Consider the following 20,877-nt stretch of genomic DNA (forward strand, 5'->3'; position numbering starts at 1 on the left):
CAAGGTCAGCGATGACCACAGTTGGTAATGTGGTTGATGCCTGATCAGAACTATTTGTTGTACCGGCAATCAAAGATATGATGTCCTGTGACCGCTATCAGACTGGAAAAAGGTAGGACTGTAACAACGGACAGCTTCTTCACAGCGCTTTCACTGGCTAATAGACTGCAGCTATAGTCACTTTAGCACGTGAGCAATTCGCCACGCTAGAGTTTAGATTTGGCAGTGTCATGCTGACGGTGTATGTATCCAAACTGAAGTCTTCTGTCTGCATTTTCCGTACCATGCACCATAACGCGGAGTACAGGCAATATCGAAAGAAAAAAAAAAAAAAACAAACAAACATGTTCAAATGACAACTCATGTTCAAATGGCATAGTGTTTTCAAATAGTGATGGTGTGCATGTGCAAGAGAGGCAGAGACAGATTTGATCTCATTCATGTGGTTACTGGAGTACAAAATAAACACTTCTCCAAAAGTATAACGAAACAAGTGTGCATTTACAGACTGAAATCAAAGGCTTATTTTTTGGAAAGATGGATGTTTGAAAGATGGATCCTAAACATAACCATAAAATCCACCAAGGAAAGGCTGAAAAGAAACTAAGAAATGAAGGGTTCAAGAATGGACAAGTCAAAGCCTGGATGTGAAAATTATCAAGCTACCGTGCATGCAAGATACCCCCTAACATCACACAGCTGAAAAAATTCTGCATGGAGGAATGGGAAATTCTTTCTCCCAGGCGATGTCAGGGAAATGTCTGCTTGAAGTAATTTCTCCCAAAGTGGGCAATATCTGCTATTAGAGCCAAGAGTGAACTTGCTTTTTCTATAAACAGAAATGGTACATCTGTTTATTTTTCATTGAATAAATTACTGCAAAGTGAAATTTTCATTGTTTTTTCCAATCACCTTTATCTAAATACAGTGGAACCTCGGTTTGCAAGTAACTTGGTTTACGAGTGTTTTGCAAGACGAGCAAAAATTTTTAATAAATTTTGACTTCATAAATGAGCGAGGTCTTGCAGTACGAGTAGTATGTATATGCTTTGTCTGCTAAGCGTCATGTGATCACAACTGAGCTGATGGTTCTTCTCTCTCTCGCTGCGGGATTGTGGGCAATCGTCTCCTATTCTCCGTCTGAGTCGGCGTGCCTCACTCATATAGTCAACATCCGTACGAGCGTATACTGTTTACTGCAGCATTAGCATTGTGACTGTGTGTGCACGCGCGCGTGTGTGTATGTGTGTGCTCGCTTGCTCGCTCACGTGTGTATGTGTGTGCGTGTGATTGCACACGCGTGTGTGCTGTGACATGCGAGTCCCCGTCTTGCACCCTAAAACACGAAGCTGAGTCTCAGTACTTTAGCAACACCAGCTTTATTCAGCTTGAAACAGCAACAGCGCGGTTATTTATTGTAGCGGGATCTGCCGCTCTCCTATACACAGACACAGCAGTTAGGCAGGGCCCAGGGCATTTATAATGTTCCTTGTTCCTTGTATCACCCATCGACAGCAGGCGCTTATAGCATGTCTGCGATCATTTTGGATTCGCTTTTACAGCGAACTGCTACAGCGCTGGGAGACTGCGATTGCCTTGGGACGCTCTTCTGCGTGTTGTCCTGTTGGGTGCAATCCCACAAGAGTTTAGAAACTCACTCACACCAGCCACGATTCTTTTCAAATGTAAAGTGCAGGTTAATTTGTTTTATGTATTTTTACTTTATATTTTGTATTAATCATTTTTATATGAATAGTTTTGGGTTGTGGAACAAATCATCTGAGTTTCCATTATTTCTTATGGGGAAATTCACTTTGATATATGAGTGCTTTGGACTATGAGCACGTTTCCGGAACGAATTATGCTCGCAAACCGAGGTTCCACTGTATACTGTTTAAATGATGATCAAATCTTGATATGTACACATACATTAAAAAACAAAAAACATTTCATGGGCTGTACTTACTTTTTCAACGCATCTTTGGAATAGGGGAGGAAATCAGGAGGAATATGGGAAAAACTAATACAGAGAAGGAGAAGGTGTACATTTTGCTACAATCCTGCACTTTGTGCTCCATATACCATTTAAAGGCTTTTACAGTATATGACACTTAATACTACTTTTGTAATGACATGTGCAAAAACTTAGTAAATAAGTAACATTTACAATATCAGGAGGTTGATATAGATGATTTGATACTTAAAACAAATATTCAAAATTCACCATAATTATTAAGTAAAACTTTGGAAACATCATCCTGAAAGCACTGGGAAGGTAAAAGTAAAACTAGAGAAGGAGGTCGTTATTATTTATTTATTTATTTTTTAAATGACCAAAGAGTTGCAATATGAATATCTGGAAGCACCAACATATCCATTTCACAGAATGAAATAAAAGGTAACTGCTGCATATCAAGTCAGTGTACACTACAAACATAGATCTAAAATTTAAGATAATTAAAAAATTGATAAATGTTTGACATTATGCAAGAGCTCATGATTCTTGAGTTATACATAATTAACCATCTTTGTGATTTTAAAGAAGTTACATAGGCTTCAGTTCTCTTTTTGTAACTTTGGTCTGGATTAAACTGTTTAGAAGTTGACATGACATTTTTTTCCATTTTTTCAAAAAGCTATTTATCCATCTTTTATCAAAACTGATTATTTCATTTTAGGGTCACAAGGGCTTAAACTAGCCTACACACAAATCATTAGTGCATCACAAGGAAAACTCATGCACACACCCACTGACACATACAGGGACAATTTAATGTTGGCAATTGCATCGTTAAAGTGTGGATGGAGAAAAGATTATTCACATAAAACTCCACAAATACACTCTGAGAGGCTTAGACTTGAATGCAGAATTCTGGTGCTGTGAGGCATCTACAACCACTGTGTCACTGTTTCACCCACTTCTAAGCACCAGAATCAGCTTAGGTCAAAAGGAGCTAGAGCCTTTCCCAGCACCATTGTAGAGGAGCCAAACCCTATACAGGTACAGTGCAGATCACACTTGCACACATATCTACAACTGATCACATTAAACTAAATTAGAGTCAGCAATTAACCTGCAGACCTCTGGAACAATCAGGTATTCTGGCAAAAATAAAAAACATGACATCAGGACAAAGTGCAAATTCCCCCAAGACGGTGAATAGGTGGGGCATTTGAAACTTCTTCCTTGCGGCCATGGGACATCAGTATTAAGCAGCGATAAGCAATGCTATTTTTAAGATGCAACACTCTGAAATAAATAAAATGGAACATGGACTTAAATAGCCAGAGAAAAATCATTAAACAGCATTAAGCAGCATATGTTTGTAAACAGGGAAGCACTTTTTTTAAAAACTAAATTTGCAAAATTAAATACAAAACATCTTCAAAACATCTTCTGATAATGAGATAGTCACCTAAAACAAAATGAATAATGCAGAAGGCTGACACTAATTTAAACTTGATGGTGGCCAATAAACTTGCAGCTTAAAGAGTTGTCTCAGTATACAGTGTGTATTGGGGTCACAGATAAAACAAAAGATTAATTAGTCTTAAGATCATTAAAGTATGGCAGCTAGTAAAGGATGTCACTTTTCTAACTCTTGTACAATAATATCTATACTTCTATTTAAAACATTGGTCACAACACTGCATTGCTTGATCTTTGGAAGCTGAAGTTAATTTTTCTTAATTTTTTTGTACTAAGCAAGCATTATTAACATGTATCAATTACTATTATATATTCCCTTATGGTAGTCAGGTACACATACACCCATTCTGCTCCTAAACAATTTGCAACCTTTGTTTCAGTTTACAATGTAATGATAGCAGCAATTGAAGGACACAGTTTAAAAATGATGCTAAAGGTAGAGCCTAAACATCTGAATAAAATACTTGTCATGTAGCAGTTTGTGCTTCTGTGGAGAAAAACAAATAATTTTGCAGGCGTGCACAGATATTTAGCAAAGTGTACTTGTTCCATCACATAATTCGACATTGTTTTCAGGGCATTGCTGGAATGCTGATGAAGCACTGTGGTGCACAGCAGCTCATTTTGAATAACTGAAGTCACTACTGCCTGCTGAAAACCAAACTGGGAGCTTTATTAGGACCACCTTCTTTTTTTTGTCAAAACAGCATTTTGTAATGTGACACTGCTGCACTCCGAGGTTATAAGGAGGTTTGCTTTATAAAAACCACAAGAGTAGTATTCCAAAATTCCCAGTCTCTCTCAGAAGAGACAGTTGAGCTAATTTATTTTAATTCCCCAGAGGCAACAAGAAGGTGCCAAATACTGCCACCTAACAAAGCCCAATATGCGAGCAAGAGACAGTAGGCCATAGTGCTGTCAAGAGTCGAGAAATGTTGATTACAGTAGCACAGCTCTGTCTAGACACCAGCCTAGACTGAACTCATTTCAGAGGTATCCAGTTAACCCACAAAAACTTTCAATTATAAACTGCACTTTCTGTTCAAGATCTGCAAAACTGATATAGCAAAGCTCAGATGAAAAGCTTGTAACGCCTTTCAATATTTATATTTTTAGGTTATTTTAAAAGTTATCCTTTGTTTATGTATCACCATCTTAAATGCTTACAGCCAGTTTCACACAATTAAAAACAAAATAAATTCTGATGGTCAAATTCACCTGCATAAACATGCTATGCAATACTGCACAATTCAAGGCATCTGTAGAATATAGATTAAATTTATAGGCCCAATATTTAAATTTTCTTTTTTTTTCTTGCTTGATTTTTGCCTTGTTAAAATGAACAGTCAAATAGTAAGACATATCTTTTCTAAGATAAATATCAGCTGAATTACATGAAAGTAAATTTTGAAACCAGAAGAAAATTTCCATCCACCTGAACTTGTTTAGTCCATTCCAGAACCTATTCATAAGTATTCAGTGCAAGACAAGAACCAACCATGGGAGGGCTATCAGTTCATTCCTGTCAGGTGTTGACTGGTAAAATTCACCAAAGTATTTTTTGCAGTGTATATGCTGTGTTTGCCAATGACCATGTTCACCAGATATTTTACTGGAAATTCACCATGCAATCATCTTAGATTAATAATTTCTCTCATTGCCCCATAATGCATAGCAAGAACAATGTGAAATGACAGAGTTGTATTAACCATACGCAGAACGTTTATGTATGCATGCATGCTGTGAGCATACATCTTTTGGGCATATTTTACGTAATTGCCCAGTCTGCTTCAAGTGTATGTGAAGTTACTACTTCAGCTAGATTTGCACCCCACATTACCTGACCATAATGTAAATATCATGAAAATACTTCATTGTTCTGCACAGATTCATTGTATATTGTATCATCACTGTTAGATTAAGCTTATTATGTTTCCCTCTATGTAGTGCAAATCAGGTAGTGAATGATAGACACAAGTCCTAGAGTATATAATGCTGATCCCTTGCATAACAGGGTCTCTTGGTGTGTTGGTACATGCCAACATATATTATTTTTTATACATATTAGATGCCGATACTCTGAATCTCAAACAGGAAAGTGGCTATATGGAGTAGCACAAAGTGATCTTCGAGTCCCGACTGCTGCACATTGGATCCACATAAGGGAAAAATGTGCGGGCCAAATGCATACACAATTAGCCATGCACCACAGTGCCTAGTCAAAACAGTCCTTAAAGAAGCCTGACAACCCCCCCGAATCAGATAACTGATGAGAATCTGTGAGTTAATAATAGTAGCAAAACATTTATTAACAATTATAAGGAGTTTTTAATATTTTGATGGAAAAAGAAGTGCAAATCATCTGTATGTGATTTATCTGTGCTGATGCTTTGCACTTTATTCTTCCATCAAAAAGATGAAAAGGCGTTATAAATAGTAATAAATCTTTCATTATTATTTTATCACAAGGTTTAAGGTGTATTTTGACTCTGCACCATGTTGCACCCACCTTCCTTTACGGACTTGGTGCATTGGTTTGAAAAGATTAGAAGTCTATATGCATGATGATATTAGTTTTTTTATTTGTTTATTTTTGCTTATTGCTAGTCTGTGACTGTTTGTTGTATTTTGGTTTTGTTTATCAAGTGGTCAGTGCTGCTCCCTCACAGCTCAGGTCATGTTTTTGTCCACACTAATTGGTGCAACATATTTGGCAGACAAATTCCTAAACTTCAGGGAGATGTAAAAGATAACTGCACCATTATAATATACTCAAAACTAGTTTAGTTCCTCTGAGCCACATGCTCAATAATTGTCTGCTTTATCTATAATATAAAGACTTGTCATAAAACAGAAAAGTTTTGTTTGCCTTCTTATGTTTTGACCTGTAAAAGCCATTTGTACTTTGAACTATCTCTGCCAGTTAACACAAAATAAAAGTTACGTTTTGATCTCTTCTTTTGCAAAACTATCCCAACATGAATGGCAATCACTTCCCAACATACACATGCAGGCCTTGCACACTTTGCGTCACCAATTAATCTAACCAGTACATGTATCATCTTTGGGATCTGGAACCAGAGTATCCAGAGAAAATCAATGCGAACATAGACAAGGTGTGACAAATCCTGAGAAAGTGATGGGATCCCTGGAGCCATGCTAAAGAAAACACTAATGTGTTTCCCCAAAATAGCAGTGTGATACAATGAGTAAAGCATGGCTACCCATCCTCACTCTTCTCATAGTGCAAGAATTTTATTTAATAAAAAGCAACTGTCAACCATTATGTTTTACTCTTTGCAGCCCAACTGTAGTTTTATATATGTTTAAAAAAACTAAGTTGCTGGCAAAATACGGCTGATACATCAATGTTAAATTCACAAAACAGAAAACATGAATCAAGTTCAGCAAATTATATGTCCTATGATGAGTTTCGACCATTGTGGTGAAATAAAAATGCAATACTTAAGGCATGGAAGACAGTAAGAAATGTAATGCTAGACTTTTAACAGTTGTACTGTATATAGATTGCACATGTATACTTAAAACAATTGTGTCTGCTTTACCCAGCATTTAATTATGCTGACATGCAGTACAGGAGAGAGTAATGAATAACACACACTGAGGCACTCAGTTCTGTCATGTTCTTCAGTGCACACAATGGGCTGACAAGCTATACAGAGTATTTGACAGCTGCAAGAGAATTGGTAACTCAAATGGAACTCTTCAGCTGCAGTGTTTGGCTATTGAGCCATTTTGTTAAAGTAACAGGAACAGTTGTAAGAAACCATGATTGTGGTGTATATCAAAGTCAAGGTTAATTACCCTTTAACCTAAGAAATGTGATGTGATCAAAAAACTTACATGAAAACAACAGATACACATAAAAATAGGGTTTACTTGTTTACAGATACAAAAAAAAAAAAAAAGTAGACTGAGTGTGTATCCCATATTAAATTTGTGGCAACTCCTGCTTTCTTATGTAGTTTTTTTAGATGAACAAATACCCTAATTAAAAAAATCTTCATAGAATGTTTATTTTTAATAATCCAAGTAAACAAATTATGGACTGTCCAAGCAGTGAGAAAAATGTATAGCAAAGCAAGAAAGCATCTCTTTGGCACTTACCTTAAATCAGATGACAATTTTCATGGTCCTCCATAAATCATCCAATCAAACAGATTTTCAAAAATGGTGCATTTCACACCCTTTAAAAAGCGACTTTCATGTTAATCATTGTCTTTATGGAGATATAAAAACTGCATTACTTCTAAAGTATCTGATAAAGGACAAAATATCGCCTTTCACATATGGGTACTGATGCAAACGTTAACCTCAGCCTCAGAATAACATGCAGTGACTCACAGGTAGAGTTTGTTAAACTTAGCCCTGCAGTGTTACATGCTGTATGTTATTAATAATTCAGAATACCAGCATGACTCAACTTAATTTATATAATACAGTAATCCCTCGCTATATCGCGCTTCGCCTTTCGCGGCTTCACTCCATCGCGGATTTTATATGTAAGCATATTTAAATATATATCGTGGATTTTTCGCTGCTTCGCGGGTTTCTGCGGACAATGGGTCTTTTAATTTCTGGTACATGCTTCCTCAGTTGGTTTGCCCAGTTGATTTCATACAAGGGACGCTATTGGCAGATGGCTGAGAAGCTACCCAGCTTACATTTCTCTTTCTCTTGCGCTGACTTTCTCTGATCCTGACGTAGGGGGATTGAGCAGGGGGGCTGTTCGCACACCTAGACGATACGGACGCTAGTCTAAAAATGCTGAAAGATTATCTTCACGTTGCTATCTTTTGTGCAGCTGCTTCCTGAAACGACATGCTGCACCGTGCTTCGCATACTTAAAAGCTCGAAGGGCACGTATTGATTTTTGCTTGCTTGTTTTTCTCTGTCTCTCTCTCTCTTTCTGTGCTCTTGACGGAGGGGGTGTGAACTGCCGCCTTCAACAGCTTTGTGCCGCGGTGCTTCGCATACTTAAAAGCCAAACAGCCCTATTGATTTTCCTCTGCCTTTATGACAGTCTCTGCTCCTGACTCCTTTGAAGAGGAAGATATGTTTGCATTCTTTTAATTGTGAGACTGAACTGTCATCTCTGTCTTGTCATGGAGCACAGTTTAAACTTTTGAAAAAGAGACAAATGTTTGTTTGCAGTGTTTGAATAATGTTCCTGTCTCTCTACAACCTCCTGTGTTTCTGCGCAAATCTGTGACCCAAGCATGACAATATAAAAATAACCATATAACATATGGTTTCTACTTCGCGGATTTTCTTATTTCGCGGGTGGCTCTGGAACGCAACCCCCGCGATGGAGGAGGGATTACTGTATCACCTTTCAAGTTTATTAATAAACCACCAGTACTGTCTGTCATCCCTGTCAGTCACAAAAAACTTACACAACTGCAGAAACTGCAATCAAAATTTCTTGGACCAAGTAAAGTTGTACGTACACTCATTGGAACCTGTAATTTGTACACTAGCATTAGTAAGTTTGTTGCCTATTTCTAACCATCATTTCATGGTCCTTCGCACTCCTTCTCTTTTTATTACTGTTCTGTTATTATATTCTCCCTCTCACTGAATTTGGCAAAATGTATTACTGACTCTCACTGTTATTTTTATGTTATTATTTTTCTTTGAAACCTGTAGGTTTTTCATAGGCTGCATCTAGGTAGATTTTGCATTTGAAGGTCACATTTTTGGAGGGAAACCATCAGGATCATACATTACTAAGTGTAATTATTATTATTTATGTTTCAGGTTTCATATTATTTATGGTTTGCTAAATTGATAATATTATTTAAACAATATTTGACAATACTGGAAAATGTGGACTAAAATATAAATTATTCATATCTAAAATATCAATATAACATCACTTGTGATAAAAATACTTAATTTATTAAGATATAGCTATCCAAAGCATCCCAAACTCCAAGCATGGTGTACCCCATCTGGAATGCAATGGTTACGGGAGTCAGTAGGACTACAGTAATCCCTCGCTATATCGCGCTTCGCCTTTCGCGGCTTCACTCTATCGCGGATTTTATATGTAAGCATATTTAAATATATATCGCGGATTTTTTGCTGGTTCGCGGATTTCTGCGGACAATGGGTCTTTTAATTTCTGGTACATGCTTCCTCAGTTGGTTTTCCCAGTTGATTTCATACAAGGGACGCTATTGGCAGATGGCTGAGAAGCTACCCAACTTACTTTTCTCTCTCTCTCTCTCTTGTGCTGACTTTCTCTGATCCTGGCGTAGGGGGATTGAGCAAGGGGGCTGTTCGCACACCTAGATGATAGGGACGCTAGTCTAAAAATGCTGAAAGATTATCTTCACGTTGCTACCTTCTGTGCAGCTGCTTCGTGAAGCGACATGCTGCATGGTGCTTTGCATACTTAAAAAGCTTGAAGGGCACGTATTGATTTTTGATTGTTTGTTTCTCTGTCTCTCTCTCTCTCTTTCTCTGCTCCTGACGGAGGGGGTGTGAGCTGCCGCCTTCAACAGCTTTGTGCCGCGGTGCTTCGCATACTTAAAAGCCAAACAGCCCTATTGATTTGTTTGCTTTCCTCTCTCTTTCTGACAGTCCCTGCTCCTGACGCGCACTCCTTTGAAGAGGAAGATATATTTGCATTCTTTTAATTGTGAGACGGAACTGTCATCTCTGTCTTGTCATGGAGCACAGTTTAAACTTTTGAAAAAGAGACAAATGTTTGTTTGCAGTGTTTGAATAACTTTCCTGTCTCTCTACAACCTCCTGTGTTTCTGTGCAAATCTGTGACCCAAGCATGACAATATAAAAATACCCATATAAACATATGGTTTCTACTTCACGGATTTTCACCTTTCGCGGGGGGGTCTGGAACGCAACCCCCGCGATGGAGGAGGGATTACTGTACTCAGAATGAGCATTCTTTTCTTCCCTGAAAAAGTTTACATTTTTCTACATGTAAATCTGTAATTACTAGAAAACACATGCTCTATTAGACCCGAAGTTAGTGTGTAAAATGATGTTACTTCATACCATAAAACTGAACATTTGTTGTTGCTATAATCTCTTAAGTTTCTGAACAGCAGTATGATAATGACGCATGGCAAATAAAACAACTAAACCAAAGTAAATTAACTAAAAATCACTGAATGCGTTACAGTTTTATCACACAATATTATCCCTTTGCTTATTTTGCATTTTACTTCTACTCTGCCAAGGTTACAACCCCTCATTAGTCATTAGCACTGGTATCATTGGAAGAATGCCATCCTAGTACAGTCTGGCCTAATGCAATACCTTGCCAATTCACAGCTCTTGGGCCTCACTGTATAATGTAATGCTGGAATGCAGTGCTTTGTGTGGAGTCTGCATGTCCTCCCACTATTCACAGGCTTTTCTACATGGACTTTTAAAGTGGATGTGATATGGCAAAAGCATATCATGAACATCTGTTTTTGGTCACAGTAAATTTTAAGCTTTCTCTCTTGCCTTTTACTAAGATACATCAGTCTTTGATTCTCCAGTTTGAATCAATAATCATAATTCTGCTATTCTATTAGTTCAGATTGTCTATCAGCTCCCATTCATGTTTATTTATTTAGGCTCATCTACATTTTTATGTATGGTAATTTACCTTCTATTGTTGTAATCTTGCTTATTTTGCAAAATAACTGTGATGGCATTTCTGTGAAGGGTTCTATATAAAATAAAAATCGTTTAATTACTGAAATAAATTTACAATTGAAACCATACAACCATTTGTTGGGTTGAAAATTTCACTGCCAAATAATTTCCACTTTGAAATAAACTTTGTTGTTTTTGAGGGATTTTGGTGAAAACAGAATAAAGTATAAACAGAGCATAAAAAACTACAGTGGTGTGAAAAACTATTTGCCCCCTTCCTGATTTCTTATTCTTTTGCATGTTTGTCACACAAAATGTTTCTGATCATCAAACACATTTAACCATTAGTCAAATATAACACAAGTAAACACAAAATGCAGTTTTTAAATGATGGTTTTTATTATTTAGGGAGAAAAAAAATCCAAACCTACATGGCCCTGTGTGAAAAAGTAATTGCCCCCTTGTTAAAAAATAACCTAACTGTGGTGTATCACACCTGAGTTCAATTTCCGTAGCCACCCCCAGGCCTGATTACTGCCACACCTGTTTCAATCAAGAAATCATTTAAATAGGAGCTGCCTGACACAGAGAAGTAGACCAAAAGCACCTCAAAAGCTAGACATCATGCCAAGATCCAAAGAAATTCAGGAACAAATGAGAACAGAAGTAATTGAGATCTATCAGTCTGGTAAAGGTTATAAAGCCATTTCTAAAGCTTTGGGACTCCAGCGAACCACAGTGAGAGCCATTATCCACAAATGGCAAAAACATGGAACAGTGGTGAACCTTCCCAGGAGTGGCCGGCCGACCAAAATTACCCCAAGAGCGCAGAGACGACTCCTCCGAGAGGTCACAAAAGACCCCAGGACAACGTCTAAAGAACTGCAGGCCTCACTGGCCTCAATTAAGGTCAGTGTTCACGACTCCACCATAAGAAAGAGACTGGGCAAAAATGGCCTGCATGGCAGATTTCCAAGACGCAAACCACTGTTAAGCAAAAAGAACATTAGGGCTCGTCTCAATTTTGCTAAGAAACATCTCAATGATTGCCAAGACTTTTGGGAAAATACCTTGTGGACTGATGAGACAAAAGTTGAACTTTTTGGAAGGCAAATGTCCCGTTACATCTGGCGTAAAAGGAACACAGCATTTCAGAAAAAGAACATCATACCAACAGTAAAATATGGTGGTGGTAGTGTGATGGTCTGGGGTTGTTTTGCTGCTTCAGGACCTGGAAGGCTTGCTGTGATAGATGGAACCATGAATTCTACTGTCTACCAAAAAATCCTGAAGGAGAATGTCCGGCCATCTGTTCGTCAACTCAAGCTGAAGCGATCTTGGGTGCTGCAACAGGACAATGACCCAAAACACACCAGCAAATCCACCTCTGAATGGCTGAAGAAAAACAAAATGAAGACTTTGGAGTGGCCTAGTCAAAGTCCTGACCTGAATCCAATTGAGATGCTATGGCATGACCTTAAAAAGGCGGTTCATGCTAGAAAACCCTCAAATAAAGCTGAATTACAACAATTTTGCAAAGATGAGTGGGCCAAAATTCCTCCAGAGCGCTGTCAAAGACTCATTGCAAGTTATTGCAAACGCTTGATTGCAGTTATTGCTGCTAAGGGTGGCCCAACCAGTTATTAGGTTCAGGGGGCAATTACTTTTTCACACAGGGCCATGTAGGTTTGGATTTTTTTTTCTCCCTAAATAATAAAAACCACCATTTACAAACTGCATTTTGTGTTTACTTGTGTTATGTTTGACTAATGGTTAAATGTGTTTGATGATCAGAAACATTTTGTGTGACAAACATGCAAAAGAATAAGAAATCAGGAAGGGGGCAAATAGTTTTTCACACCACTGTATGTCTCCACGTTAACTGGCAAGATGTTGGTATTACTTCATTTGAGTTTTCTTGTCTGAAATTAAATAACCCAAGGGTCTAAATTAAAGATACATGCATGGAGTTAATATACACCAGTTAGCCACAACATTAAAACCACTTGCCTAATATTGTGTAGGTCCCCCTTGTACCACCAAAACAGCTCTGATCTGTTGAGGCATGGACTCCACAACACCTCTGAAAGTGTCCTGTGGTATCTGGCATGAAGACACTAGGAGCAGATCCTTCGAGTCCTGTAAGTTGCGAGAAGGGGCCTCCATGGGCTGGACTTATTTTTCCACCACATCCCACAGATGCTCGATCAAATTGAGATCTGGGGAATCTCGGGGCCAAGTCAACACATTGAACTCTTTGTCATGCTTCTCAAATCATTCCTTAAAAATTTTTGCAGGGTGGCAGTAGTGATGGTTCAGTCAATTGGGCGGTACTCTAAATTGTGTTACTTTCATTACAAAAAATTTGATCTGTAAATTGCCCAGTCACAAATAATGACTTTTTTAGCCCCTGCTTTTCTAAGCTTTATGGTAATTTAGATGTAGTGCTCCTTTCCTTGAGGTATTACAGTAGTTTAGCTACTGCATGTGTTTTTTTGGATGCAAACTTCCTGTAAACAGAGTGCAGCAAGTCAGGCTGAGAGAGAGAGAGAAGACTAGTATAGTCTGCCATTAGAGAATACCGGTACTGTGAAGGAGTATACTTGGTCTACAACAATCTTTAGGTAGGTGGCACATGTCAAAGTAACGTCCACATAATGCAAGGACCCAAGATTTCCAAGCAGAACATTGCCCAGAGCATCCCACTTCCAATCGTGTATCCTGCTATCTCCTCCCCAGGTAAATGACACACGTGCACCCAGCCATCCACATGATCTAAAAGCAAATATGATTCATTAGACTGGACCATCTTCTTCTATTGCTCTGTGGTCCAGTTCTGGCTCTCACATGCCCATTTTAGATGCTTTTAGTAATGGACAGGGGTTAGCATGGGCACTCTGACCAATGTGCAGCTACACAGCTCCATACGTAGCAAGCTGTGATGCACTCTGACACCTTCCTCCCATGGGTAGTATTAAGTTTTTCAGCAATTTGTACTACAGTAGCTCCTCCATGGGATCTGACGAGATGGGATAGCCTTCTCTAACCATAAATGAGCCTTGGGAGCCCTTGTCCCTGTTGCTGGTTGTCCTTGGTCCACTTTTGGTAGGTACTAACCACTGGATAACAGGAACACTCCGCAAGATCTGTCACTTGGGGATACTCTGAACCAGTCATCTAGTCATCACAATTTGGCCCTGTCAAAGTTGCTCTGATCCTTAAGCTTGTCAGTTTTTCTTGCCTCCAACACATCACCACCACTTCTTCTGCCAGTGGTTTTAATGTTGTGGCTGATCGGTACACATGCCTCAGTTTCTTTCCATAATACCATTACATCTACTTTGCAACTTATTTTGAAAAATAGAAAGTACAGCATATAAATTAGTACAATAATTCTACTTAATTACTCTACTTCTTCCAACAACAAACATAATATATATCACGCTGCAAAAACGTATGTGTAAGATATTCATTTAATGATGATATCACTGCTTTACTCGCTGTGAATCACTCAAAGAACACAGCCATATTATAAATATTCCTAAGTCTGCATATGATACCTGTGGGAATATGATAAAAGACAGAACTGATCATCACTGACTAGAAATTCCACACACAGAAACAGTGCTGTTAAAAGATGATGTTATCAAAACATTGCAGAAAAGCTGATAATATCCAAAGAAAAGTACCATATGTGCTTCACAGACTGTGGTTTAAATGGGAATGCGACTACAACTCTTTTAACATAATATAGGGGCAACAAAATATGTTTGAAAGCATGGTTACAATTCTGGGGTTCAATTTGAAGCAATTTCTTACATAATAGTATTCTTCTAGGATGCAATATACTGTAAGTAGTTACACATAGCAATTTTCCCAAAGTGATCTATTACTAAAAATCAAATAAATTAATAAGAAAAATGTATTAAGTTTTTGATTAGGATCAATATTATTTAGCAGGTTTCACAGTAACCAGTTTTTTTTTTATGGGTGTTTCTTCTGTTCCAGTTAGACATTCTGAAAGATCTGATTCAGTTCCAAATACAGGCTAAAATATTTCCAGTACTTTCCTCTACAATGTTTACAGGAATAAGTTAGAGACTCACACTGACATACTTATGAAATCTATAGTACTTGTTATTTTGAAATTTAGTGAATAGAACTTGATGAGGTATTCTGGGCTGAAAAGTCTATTCTTATCAAAACCATTTCTATGTATTCACTTTGTAAAAGAACAGAAAAATCACTAAGTAAAGGTCTACATATCCCACAAATGTACACCAGAGTTAATGCTCTAGTATTAATCAGTTCCTACAAACAAATGTCCTGCAATATAGCGAGTCTTCATTGTTGAAGATAAACACTCAGCCCTTTTGTGGTACTAAGTTCATCTCGGCCTCCTATTGTTCATCTAGCAGAGCTGTGTCATAATGATCACAGAGTGCCATTACTATATAAATATAACAAGAGAAAGCTCAATAAAGCTGTCACTGAGTTTCTTTTTTACACAAATAAATAAATAAATAAAATCACCTGCGGTGGGCCCGGGGTTTGTTTCCTGCCTTGCGCCCTGTGTTGGCTGGGATTGGCTCCGCTGATCCCTGCGACCCTGTAGGTAGGATATAGTGGGTTGGATAATGGATAATAAAATGCACAGCAGTCATTCCAAGAAAGGTTTTGTTAATCACGCTTTCAATCTCTCATGTAATATGTGTATGAAAGAATACATTTGTAAAATTAAATGTTTGGAATAGGCAATCTCTTGTATACTTTTTGATAATCTTATGTACAATATAATCTTCCATGCTAAATCACAAAGGTAGAAAGTTCAAAACCCATCTCTGGATGACTCTGAGACAGTCAGGTATCATAACATCTATCCATTGATGTATTTTTGAACCCCATAACTAATGAGTATTTCTTGGCAGAAAAGAATGTGATGCAAGACAAAAAGCCAAACTGTACTATGCTTACTTCTACTACAGCCACATTTTTGGGCTATGGAGAAAAAAACTTTAATACTCTGAGAAAGCATAGGGAGAATTTGCCGTCTACACATAAACAGGTGCCAGGCTGAAAACTTAAAATAAGTAAACGAAACAGTGACACTCCAGCTCTATATACTGCATCATTACTAGGCGAATTTACTCTCTCTAAAATGATCTACAGTATATACTTAATATAAAATAATTTTGAATGTATACTCTAAATTGGCAGTATATGATTATCTATGAGTATTTAACAGTATCAAACCTTTGAAATATTGTTTTGTCAAACACTGGTGCTAATTATAAATAACTGCTGACTATTTTGAGCAGAAACTACAACATGATTGTACTGAGAAAAAATGTATTCTAAGGATCAAATCAAATTGATATAGTATGTGCAATAAACACATCTGAGTGCAACTGAGTTACATAAAACTCACTTTTTTCACAAACCCATCCCTTAGGTAGTTCAGCCTATTCCACTGTGACCAGCTTGTAAAGGCAGTTTACTACAATGTATACAATCAATTTGTATATAAGAGGGGGGACCCAAAAATAACCGGAAATATTTTTAAAACGTGTTTAATTTAATTTTCTGTACAAACTACAATTAGTCTCCTTCAAAGTACTCTCCATTGGCGGAAATACATTTATACATAAAATGGAAATACATTTGACATGTTGACATGTATACATATACATAAAATACATAAGTCTATAAGCCTATAAGTACCAACCTAACAACAACAAAATTCTGGTTATTTCTGGGTCCCCCCTCGTAATACTTCAGCTGGAGGACTGGTTGGCTAAGTGAGTCATTTAGGGTTTTCCCACAAGTCAGCATCACAAGCCAATGCACACTCTCATTAAAGAATTTGAAATACTAAAGCATTTTCTGATAGGTAGATACAATGAGGTATTATGCAATGAGGCACATTCCACTAATATAGTAAAATGTAAAAATACAGTAAACAAAACATTTTTTTATTTTGAATAAACAAAAATATTGTCAGTTTCTTAATATTTGCTAGCAAAAAAGCACAAGCTCACAATAATCCCAAAAGAAATCCAGTTATGGCTAAAATACATATATTTATAATGAAATCTCAAGATTCTTTATACTCAATCAAAATGTGCTGGTGATAAATTAATGTTATATGTGAATTGTAGTTGTAAAACCAACTGCCTTTCTGCCTTTTTCCACCTTAACGTAGGTAAAAACAGGTCAACTCTTGCTACTAAATTTATAAGTGGGACAGTATGACCTGCAAATGACACAGACCAAAAATTACCAATTGTATTAGTAACTTCACTCCATGTATTACTAGAATGTAACTATTAAATAATTCAAAATATAGCAATGTGGTATACTGTAAATCAAAGTACCCTTGCTGACCAGCTTTGCATGTCATGTTAGCTAATCCGTACACATCCACTGTGCTTCTGTATCACTACATGATTTGTACCCGCATTGCTACATTTTTGTGAAAGTGTTTAAAAAATCCCTTTTAATGTGACGATACAGTTAACCTGCTTGCTCTAAAGCCATTGCAGCATTTACATTAATACTGTGACTCTTTCTGTTCCTTTAATTCTTAAAGTTTTTATGATTTTGTAAAGCTCAGCTGTACCCAGAATTTACGAGACTTTTGTTAAATTTGAACATCCACACTGCCAGATGATAACATAGATGTATTAACTGGAAGCTCAAAAGACCAGACACCAATTGCTGTGACCTCTAACCATTACTACACTGCTGGCTGAACAAATGCTTATTTAAGGGTTTAAGCAGGTCCTCAGCAGTTTGACCCAACTATTTCTACTCTATGGCTGTTTATATTTCACAGGGTTTAACCTTAGGTAGAATGTACAAATGTACCAAATTTTCAACAACTTAAAACACTAAAAAAATGGCACATTTTGTATTTGACTGAATGAGTAAAAATGTAGATTTTTTTGAGCCCAATAGGTGACATTGTTTCCATTGCTCTCCTGCACTGGTTAAAAAAAATGCTTTCAAACAAAAATGCCTCCTATTCTATAGGGAACTAGCAATACATAACATTGCATTGGACTGTGGGGAGTGGATGCTGTCTTTAGAGGAATGTACTAGCTTGTTTACAATGAGCAACACCAACAGTATGGATAAACTGTGAGAAAGAAAGCAAAAGCAAATGGACAAAAAAGGGAGAAGGAGGAGTAGATCATATCAGAACAATTGAATCAGGACGCAAATCAATGTTATTTAAACAAGCTTAATAGACCATGTAAATCCTTTGGTGTCAGTGCACATATTTAAACTTATACATAAATGTACACTCACCATTAATTAATGGCTATCTACAAGATCTTCAAATTTACAAATAAGAAAAACTGTAGCTGTGCCAAAAATATTGGTCAAGCTGGTTTTTTTCTATTTGCCAGCATGAAGTAGTACATTTGTTTATTGACTTATTTATTAATGGTTCAGGTTTTTTAAATAAAAAGACTGACTTCAATAATAAAATAACTTTAATCAACTTGCTGTTTTATAATTTTATTGAAAATCACCTATCAATAATGAAACTGATTTAATTTAGGCCTTATGAAATAGCACAAAAACAAACAGGCAAAGCAAAAATTATAAGCCATTACAAAAATACAGTGGTATTTGGCCCACTGTTTTCTGAAATTAGGCTTTGGCCTTGAATTTTAATTTTGGCACATCACTAGCAGAATGAGTTCAGAAACGTTTTCTTTGTTATTTCAACACAAAGATCGCAAGTTCACTTTTAGAGCTCCATTTACATTGGGGGTTTAAGATGTTTTCTTCCTTGAAGCATAGTCTTGGTCACTGCAAGATAATGGAGGTCTTCAACAAACTGCTAAAATTATTCCCATCTAAGGCTTAAAGCATATTGCAATATTATGTAAAATCAAGATAATAAGGTGGCTATCATCCTATTACATTCTCTTATGATATTCTAGTCTTTTAGCCTCAAGAGCCCATATCAATGAAGAAGGCAGTTACTACCAATCCATACTGGCCTCTTACAGTATGCAATACAGTGAAGGTTTGGTTAATCTCTGGCACCATCAGACAGAGACCAAGAAACTCAGCTGGTACAACAGGAAAAGGGAATCAAGTTTAGAACTTTGTTAGCTTTAAAATCATACTGAGGAACCAAGATACCCATCATTTTATTAGCCTGCACCAAGAATGCAAAAAAGAAAAACATCTCTCAAATAAAAAGTTCAGTAAACAATAATTGCGCAACTATGGAATTATCAGACCAAATACAGCCTTTGATTGTAATACTTTGTACTTAAAAAAACTTTGACAAAATAAATTTCCTTCTTTTACCTTACCATTACATGGTTTAACATGTGATTTGAGAAAACAATCTATTTCAAAAAGTGCAAAAAATTTTGCAGATGTGCTGCAGATGAGGTATCATTATATAGTTTATTTAAATGTTTCTTTAGGTACATTGGTGAGTTTATGTTTGGATGTGACCTGAAAGTGATTTTATGTCAGCTGATGGTCTATACTGAAAAAACTGTAATCTAAAGTTAGCTACAAAATGATGCAACACACCCCTGATACAAACAATGAATACCCATCCTCAACTTCTAAGTTATAATGTCTTCAAAAAACAAACAATAAGATAATTCAGTCTTAATGCTTCCCCTACATCCTTCACCATTATCAGGAGGTAATAAAAAAGATAGTGAAGCACAGAATAAAGATATGAATGAGCTTCCATTTAGTTCATACACTCTCCTCTGGAGAATATCAATGATTATTTGGAGAAATTAAATACTAGTTGGGGTGAATTCATCTTTCCTTCTCTCTTTCTCTGGTTTAAATGTGTCAGTGCTATAATTCTCTTTTTGTTTTAACTCTTAACGAAAGTGAACGGGTTAACTGCAGTATAACAATTACACAGTGTCTGTGGAATGTATCAGTTGCAAACCCAGTTCCTGGAGAATTTGTATTGGCTGTAGGTTTTTTTTTGCAGCCAATTGTTACTATTAATGGAATACGTCTTTGATTATATGGGCTGCCAGTGTTTTCATCCAACATAATTCTAAATACTATGAATTTACCTTTCTTAGATCATCAAAATGTCTTGTGGGTTGGACCAGATCATTACTTCTCAATCTTTGCATTTTTTCCTTTATTTCCTTCCAAAGTAATTACTGCAACACTGGTAAAGGTAATAAAAAAATTAAAGGTACTAAATCCTAACATGTCAGTGAACTAAATTATGCAAAACAACTGTTTCTTCAGCAGCACTACCTGAGTTCTAATTAACAAAATTGTCTTGAATGAAAAACCTGCAGCCACTGTGACCTTCCAGGAACTTAGTTTCACACTTATACTCTGCTGAGTTATCTATGAAAAGCAACAGCTCTAGAAAAAAAGGAAATCTATACTAGTATAACACAGAGGTATTTGGACAAGTGCAAAAGTTCAAAGAGTCAGATCTGCTTTCAACAGGGAGAAATTCTTCCTCTTGGAGAGTTGTAATTGCCGCTGACCTTTGGCTTCCGGCAATGTCGCACATTTCAGACATACTTAGCTGACCCACGGTGCCTCTTTTACTTGTGGGAACACAGATTTCTAGTCATACACAGCTGAGATATTCTACCTGCAGACCCATTAAAAGTAAAGGTGCAGCTGGTCACACAAAAGGCAGCTGGCCCCACGTTGTTACATGTATAAATGTATGTGGCTCCACTTCTCTTTACAACTCACATATAACAGATTTGTTTGCAGACACATACCTGTAAAAATATTCTTCATTTTATCCCTTAGGTTTTCAGAGTCTTTTCATT

At 36.9% G+C, this 20,877-nt stretch overlaps 1 protein-coding gene across 3 annotated transcripts in view; it reads right to left on the reverse strand.

The window, feature by feature from the left end:
- The window catches only part of LOC114659191 (guanine nucleotide-binding protein G(I)/G(S)/G(O) subunit gamma-12-like), a 284,521-nt gene that overhangs the window by 90,423 nt on the left and 173,221 nt on the right, over positions 1-20,877 (reverse strand). Inside the window, exon 3 of one of the 3 annotated variants that reach the window (XM_051932780.1) lies at positions 15,602-15,677. The exons of the other annotated variants lie outside the window; for them this stretch is intronic. The gene's annotated coding sequence lies outside the window, so the exon portion shown is untranslated. The remainder of the gene's footprint in view (positions 1-15,601; positions 15,678-20,877) is intronic. 3 annotated transcript variants of the gene reach the window in all.

Source organism: Erpetoichthys calabaricus, chromosome 10 (assembly GCF_900747795.2).
Source record: "Erpetoichthys calabaricus chromosome 10, fErpCal1.3, whole genome shotgun sequence".
NCBI classification, from domain to species: domain Eukaryota; kingdom Metazoa; phylum Chordata; class Cladistia; order Polypteriformes; family Polypteridae; genus Erpetoichthys; species Erpetoichthys calabaricus.